This window comes from Serpula lacrymans, assembly GCF_000218685.1.
Source record: "Serpula lacrymans var. lacrymans S7.9 unplaced genomic scaffold SERLAscaffold_5, whole genome shotgun sequence".
Classification (NCBI taxonomy): Eukaryota; Fungi; Basidiomycota; class Agaricomycetes; order Boletales; family Serpulaceae; genus Serpula; species Serpula lacrymans.
The window spans coordinates 1,860,340-1,866,339 of NW_006763294.1; positions in this window are offsets into that span (position 1 = coordinate 1,860,340).

Consider the following 6,000-nt stretch of genomic DNA (forward strand, 5'->3'; position numbering starts at 1 on the left):
GCTAATATGAGACCTGGAATGTTAGACCAAGAATTTATCAAAATCAATAGGTGGATCCAATAGCTCCAAGAAATTTGTTAGTAATTCAGGAAAAGGGGAAAGGGTCAATCAAATGAAAACAAAGATAATATTTACCTGACTACTGTGTGATCTGCTGATTCTGTGTTATGGAATAGTGCATATAACTAGGCAACCACAAAGAAGTCCTGATCTTCTATATTCTAAGAGGCTATCAAGAAATGCCAAGGGTGGTATGGGCATCATTAAACTTCATTGGAATTATTACTCTTACAAACACCTTGGGATGTCCAATGCAACTTTTGAAGCATAGTATACAAAATGTGTGATATCCTGCACAACAACTAGGACATCTTAAATGTATATGGGATGTTGCATGCAACGACTGGGATATCCCAAGTGTTGTATGAGACTCTCCAATTATTGCATGGGATATACCAGTTGCTCTATAGGATATTGCAACACCACTACACAGGATATCCCAAGCATTGTTGAATGGATCAAATTAGCTCATGACATAGTATCTGATTTTAACCCTAAATTTTTCAGCCAGCTCATGTAGCCTCTGCTTGGATTATATAAAGCCTTAACCTGAGCTGACATCTGGCTGAAATAGTTCTTAACTTTCTTAGTTCATACCTTCTCCACAGCTATTTTTATCTTTTCAGTATTTGGTAGAGGGGCTTACAACAGAAAATATGTGCTAAGGCAATTTGATGATGAGATTGATATCAGGCAGGGAAAATAAGCTGAAAGTTTGATAGAATTGTCTTTGCACCACATTTCCAGAAAACAGATGAGACACTTACTATAACCCATTCCTAGTATCCCAAGCCCATCATGCATCATCCCTACTACTGACCCAGATATTCTATTACAATTGATTTTTTCCTTTTCTTCACTTTATAATTCAGCCCCACTCATTCTATCTAAGCCATTATGATAGATACAATATATATGAGTGTTTGAAAATTTGCCAAGCTTCAACTACTATGGTAATATGACCTTGGTTTATGCCAATCAATAAGGAAAGGTTATAATCTAATTTACAAGCTATGTCTGATATTCTGATAGGACTATTGTATACCAATTACCAAGTTCAGTAGTCAGTAATTTTGGCATACCCAATTTTAATGGCTGGAGCATTCTTCATAATAATACTGGGACATTACATTCAATATTTGGGATGTCCCCTACACCACTTGGGATGTCCCACATTATAGTAATAGGATGTTCTAAGTATATCACTTTATAGTAAGGCAGAGAGTATAATTTCCCACTCCAATCTTGGAGTTCTAATTATATACCTGCTGACCTAATGTACTTGTGATTCCCTTGATCCTGCTCCAGCCTCCTCCAATGTCCCTTGCATCAAGAATCTTACCTCTCAATAATATGTATGATACACAGCCACCCAATTCACAATATGAGCATGTCATATGATGATACTTGTTCATGTTTATTCCTATTCAGGCATACACAAGCTTCAAAAGTATTATGCAGTTATACACAACTGGTCCATCCACTGTTTATATATCATATACTATCATGTTTCAACCATAGTTTCATCACACAGTCACAATATCAGCAAACTGAACCTAGTTTGAGTAACAGTCACAACAATGTATCAGCGATAAACATCAAAAGGTGATAAAATGGATAGAGAAAGGTTTATGTATCCTGAGTTGATAGTAGTGAAGCCCTAGTGCTTTTCATACTATTCACACTACTTATTTAAAGTGCACTTTGATTCCCCTCATTTGGGTTTAACTTCTTTTTCACCACTTAGATAAACCTCTTCACCAGGAATGATTAATTACCTAGGGTCAAGATGATGTAGTACTCCTTTTCCTTTGCTGATGTTTTAAACTGCATTATATTTATCTTAGGTTTTTTTTTTCATTAATGGCTCTTTTTTGTGTCAAGGCAAATATCACTACAGTGTTGACCTTATTTTTAGCTTCTTATATTTACGTTACAGTGTGTTTGAAGGAGAAGTGCTTGTCTCCTCAGTATAGATATGTACACAATGATCCTCCCTAAACCACTGAACAGTGGTTTATAGTCTTATTAAATGGGCCCCAGATACCCATGACATGTCAAAGTCTTTGGGATTGTCCCAACATTGGGACATCCCATCAATTTGAGGGCTGTTAGGTACATAGGAATATAGAAAATCATCCAGCTAAGAGCTAGAGACATGGGGGTGACTGAAGTGTATTAAACAAGGAAAGTGATTAAAGCAACAAAATTAACTTTGAAGTTAGGCAGGAGTTGTTTCCGGAGTATATGTGTTAACAAGGACACAAATAAAGCAAGGTTTTTTATCAAAATTGGGGTTACAACATATTATACTGCATCTTTCACTCCAATCCTCCACTTCTTGCTTGAAATACTGTTACAATAGACACTTCCAGCACCTACCTTAGTGCTTACTTTACTTTTACTGTACTTTTACTTTTGCATTATCCAAGTCACATAACTGATCACATGACTGATCATGTGACTGGTCACATGCTAGATATTGGACTTAAAACTTTATCTACAACTGTACAGTATCTCATGTATTGTAGTATAAATACCTGAGCAATACATGGGGAAGGACTCAGCAAGTCCTCTCCTAGTGTATTCCAGTATTCCAACATTAGTGGAGACAACCTACCTCTCTTGATGAGTTGTATTTAATTGTGCTCCAGTGCCCTAAGATAGAATCTTGTTGGTGTTGTCACAGCCACTACTAATAAAACTAAGTGAAACTCAGCCGCTGCCCAAGAGGCTATAGAAATGACTTAGGTATATCTATACTAAACCCCCTACTACTTATAGTTGGAGGTGCTACTCGCTACAGTATAATGACTCCTAGGAGTACAATGGTGACTCCATGGAGTGGTGGCTATGCTCTATGGAGAACAATGGCTGCTTTGGCAGAGACCGGGTTTATCCGGTTTTGTCAACTGCTTCCATCAACTGTATAGTATACATATACAAACAACCTGTAGTAGTATAAATACACCTCAGGCAGGAACTTAATCCATTATATAATGGCTTCAAGAAGTATCTATTTGTGGTTCTAGACTATAAGCATACTCTCTTGGCTGAGGCTATGTACCCATGTATATATATACTATTGACAAATAGGGAAAAAATATTTGTCATCCAAGAATTGATCAGAAAGTCTCTCACTTACATTGGCATACTATTGTATCAGCATGTTGCTATCCTCCTACAAACCTTCTTGCAACATCAGGAAAAACACTTTGACTATATAGCAGAGGCAATACTATATTAAGAACAAAGCTTGAAGGAAGTGTCTAGCCACTTGCTGAGAGCAATCAGGGACTGGAACTAGAGTCCAATGTGAGTAACTTTATTATTAGAGAGTATGACAGGTATACAGTACCTAGAGTCCAATGTGAGTAACTAGAGAATAGGAAGCATTGGACTCTGCAGTACTGTCCGAAGTTTTGTAATCAAAGGTAAACAAAGCAGCCACAAAGGCGAAATAATAGAGAACACAATCAATAGTGAATGATAGAAGAATAGATAGAGAAAGGAATGAAAATATATAGGTAGCACAAAGGTGCAGAATCACCAAAACTAACATAAAGCACCCAAAAATTGGTTCCTGTATGGACTCTTTGTCATTTTTGACTGAGAGTGACACCTTGTATAGATCACAAATTCTTGTGTATGGCTGAACCAAATATGGCTGCTTCAAGTTGTAAGCTGCCTAGACATAGGTTTTCATCTGCAACTCAGGCAATTTCTTCTCTACATCTATCTGGAATATTTATGTAAACCTCATTCATCTAGAAATAGTATCAATAGATTGTCAAAGGCTTTTTGAGCACATCAACCGCGACTTCAAGGAAGGCAAGCAACCATCCCTTGTGGTTGAAAGTTTTCAAACCTTAATGAGGATGAGCCCTACTTTATGAAGGGGCTTGGACTGCTAAATTGGCATCATATTATGTCTGCAAATAACGCAGGGTACAGCTTCACCCGTCCTTTTGGTATTAGTGACATATTACATCTATCACTAAGTTACGGTGGTCAAATGCATGAGTTGCCAAGTTACGTTACTCACCCTACTGGAGCATTGGTAGTTAGAATTGGGTACCCATATTTGGCAAACCAATGCATGACAATAGGAGGAAAGAATATGACAAGAGCGGTTTGAGCTGGACAGCCCATTGAGATGACAAAAGGGTGGAATAGACTAACCGCTTTAAATTAAGGGATGCCTCGAGTGTGTTGGAAGACTGTAGCATTGCCTAGAAATACGCATGTCTGCAAAGTTTAACATAATAGCAGGATTGCACAAATAATAAATGATGTTTCGCTCAGTACATTTTCCGGCCCTTCTGGAAATTGCTCGAAAAACCATAGGGGAGTCAGGCCATCACGTCTACACATATACTTCAGTTACGATGGCTATCTCCGTGAAGAAATTGATTGTCTAAGAAGTCTATTTACTGCTTTAGTATGCAGAAGGGCGTGCATTGTTACGTCGTAGGTAACGTATTGATGGAATCTTCATACATTAATAATGTGATAGTGCAGCGTAAGGGGCACGTACCTGCTGACAAATGCCATGTTTCGTGTGCTATACGAGCACCACAAAATATGCTGGTTGCTGTTTTCAGTTTCAAGGAGGCCCGTAGATTCCATCGGCAAACTCGGATGAGCTGACTGAGTCCCTCGTGGTCAACTACTGGCGTATGGAAGCCACAACCTTCAGGTAGTACTTGCCGCTCAAAAGGCTATTTTCCAGATTGAGTTATGCGAGTACCGAAAGGCGTTGGAGAGGCGGAAAGGCGTCCAACTAATCCAGACTTCTATCGCTCGCACGCCAATAAAGGGGTTTCCGTCAGTTTTAGGATCAAATCCAGTGCCCTTACAAACTCTTCACTGAAAATAAGCAGCATATCAGGTATTAGGAAAGGTTCAGTATGATTTTCAAGGCAATTTCGCACCTGGCTTCAGGAATTTTTTATGCCCCCTGAAGTGTTAAGAATTTGCTTTCAAGAGGTATTCCCAGGTTACGGCGTCTGAGGAGAAGATGAACCTCTGACAATACACGTGTTCGGACTCAGAGGTAGGACGTGCATTTAAGACAGCATTGATTAGTTGTACTGTAGGTTATTTTAGGAAAGATAGGACAGTTGCTAATCGTCGTGGAGCAAGGAGATGGTATATGAGTGGAAGAAGGTTCGAAGTCACCCAGTTCTTGTTGTTCATCGCATGCCCAGATATAGCTTCTGCAGTGATGTCTGATTCTCAGGGTCCTTTAGACATCATATTTGAAAACGGCCGTGGTTGTCACCAGCAGGAAAATTCCCTCATCGTCCATGAGGTAGCGTTATGTGTGCGGCGGAATTCCGTAGATGGTAAAGATGACGAATTAAGTTGGAAATGATCCTACACCATCGTGGTGCCCATTGACAAGCCTCCTCGGATAACTTATCGTTCGTATTATTTAGCTGTGAAGATGACTACTGCATGGAATTTAGGGTCTGAGGCAGTCTAGTCACCGCACCGAATCGCGATAATCTTCAGTAGCACAGAAGGTTGTTATGGTTAGGTTACCACTAGTACCGGAGTCTCAATTCATTCACTCACTCTGTGGCCAACGCCCTATGCTCCCATTCTCAAACGCTAGTTGCACCTTAAACCTGATTTTATGTTTTTATCGGTAATCAAAAGCACCTCTACGTCTCAACATATCCACAAAAAACTACTGTAACTGGTTCATATCAAACTTATTCTTTCGAGTAAGGCTTTGCGGGCGGAACTATCAAACCCAACGACCAGACGTCACAGGTCTCAGGTCGTATCCTGATCACCGAATGCCTGGATCAATGCGCTCCATTTTAGAGATTTTTTACCTGTATTTTTCTAGGCTACCTGAGCCATATCTGTGTTTTCTGCACATCGTCTTCTCGAACAAGATATCGTAGTACGTATTAAGTTTGTAAAGCG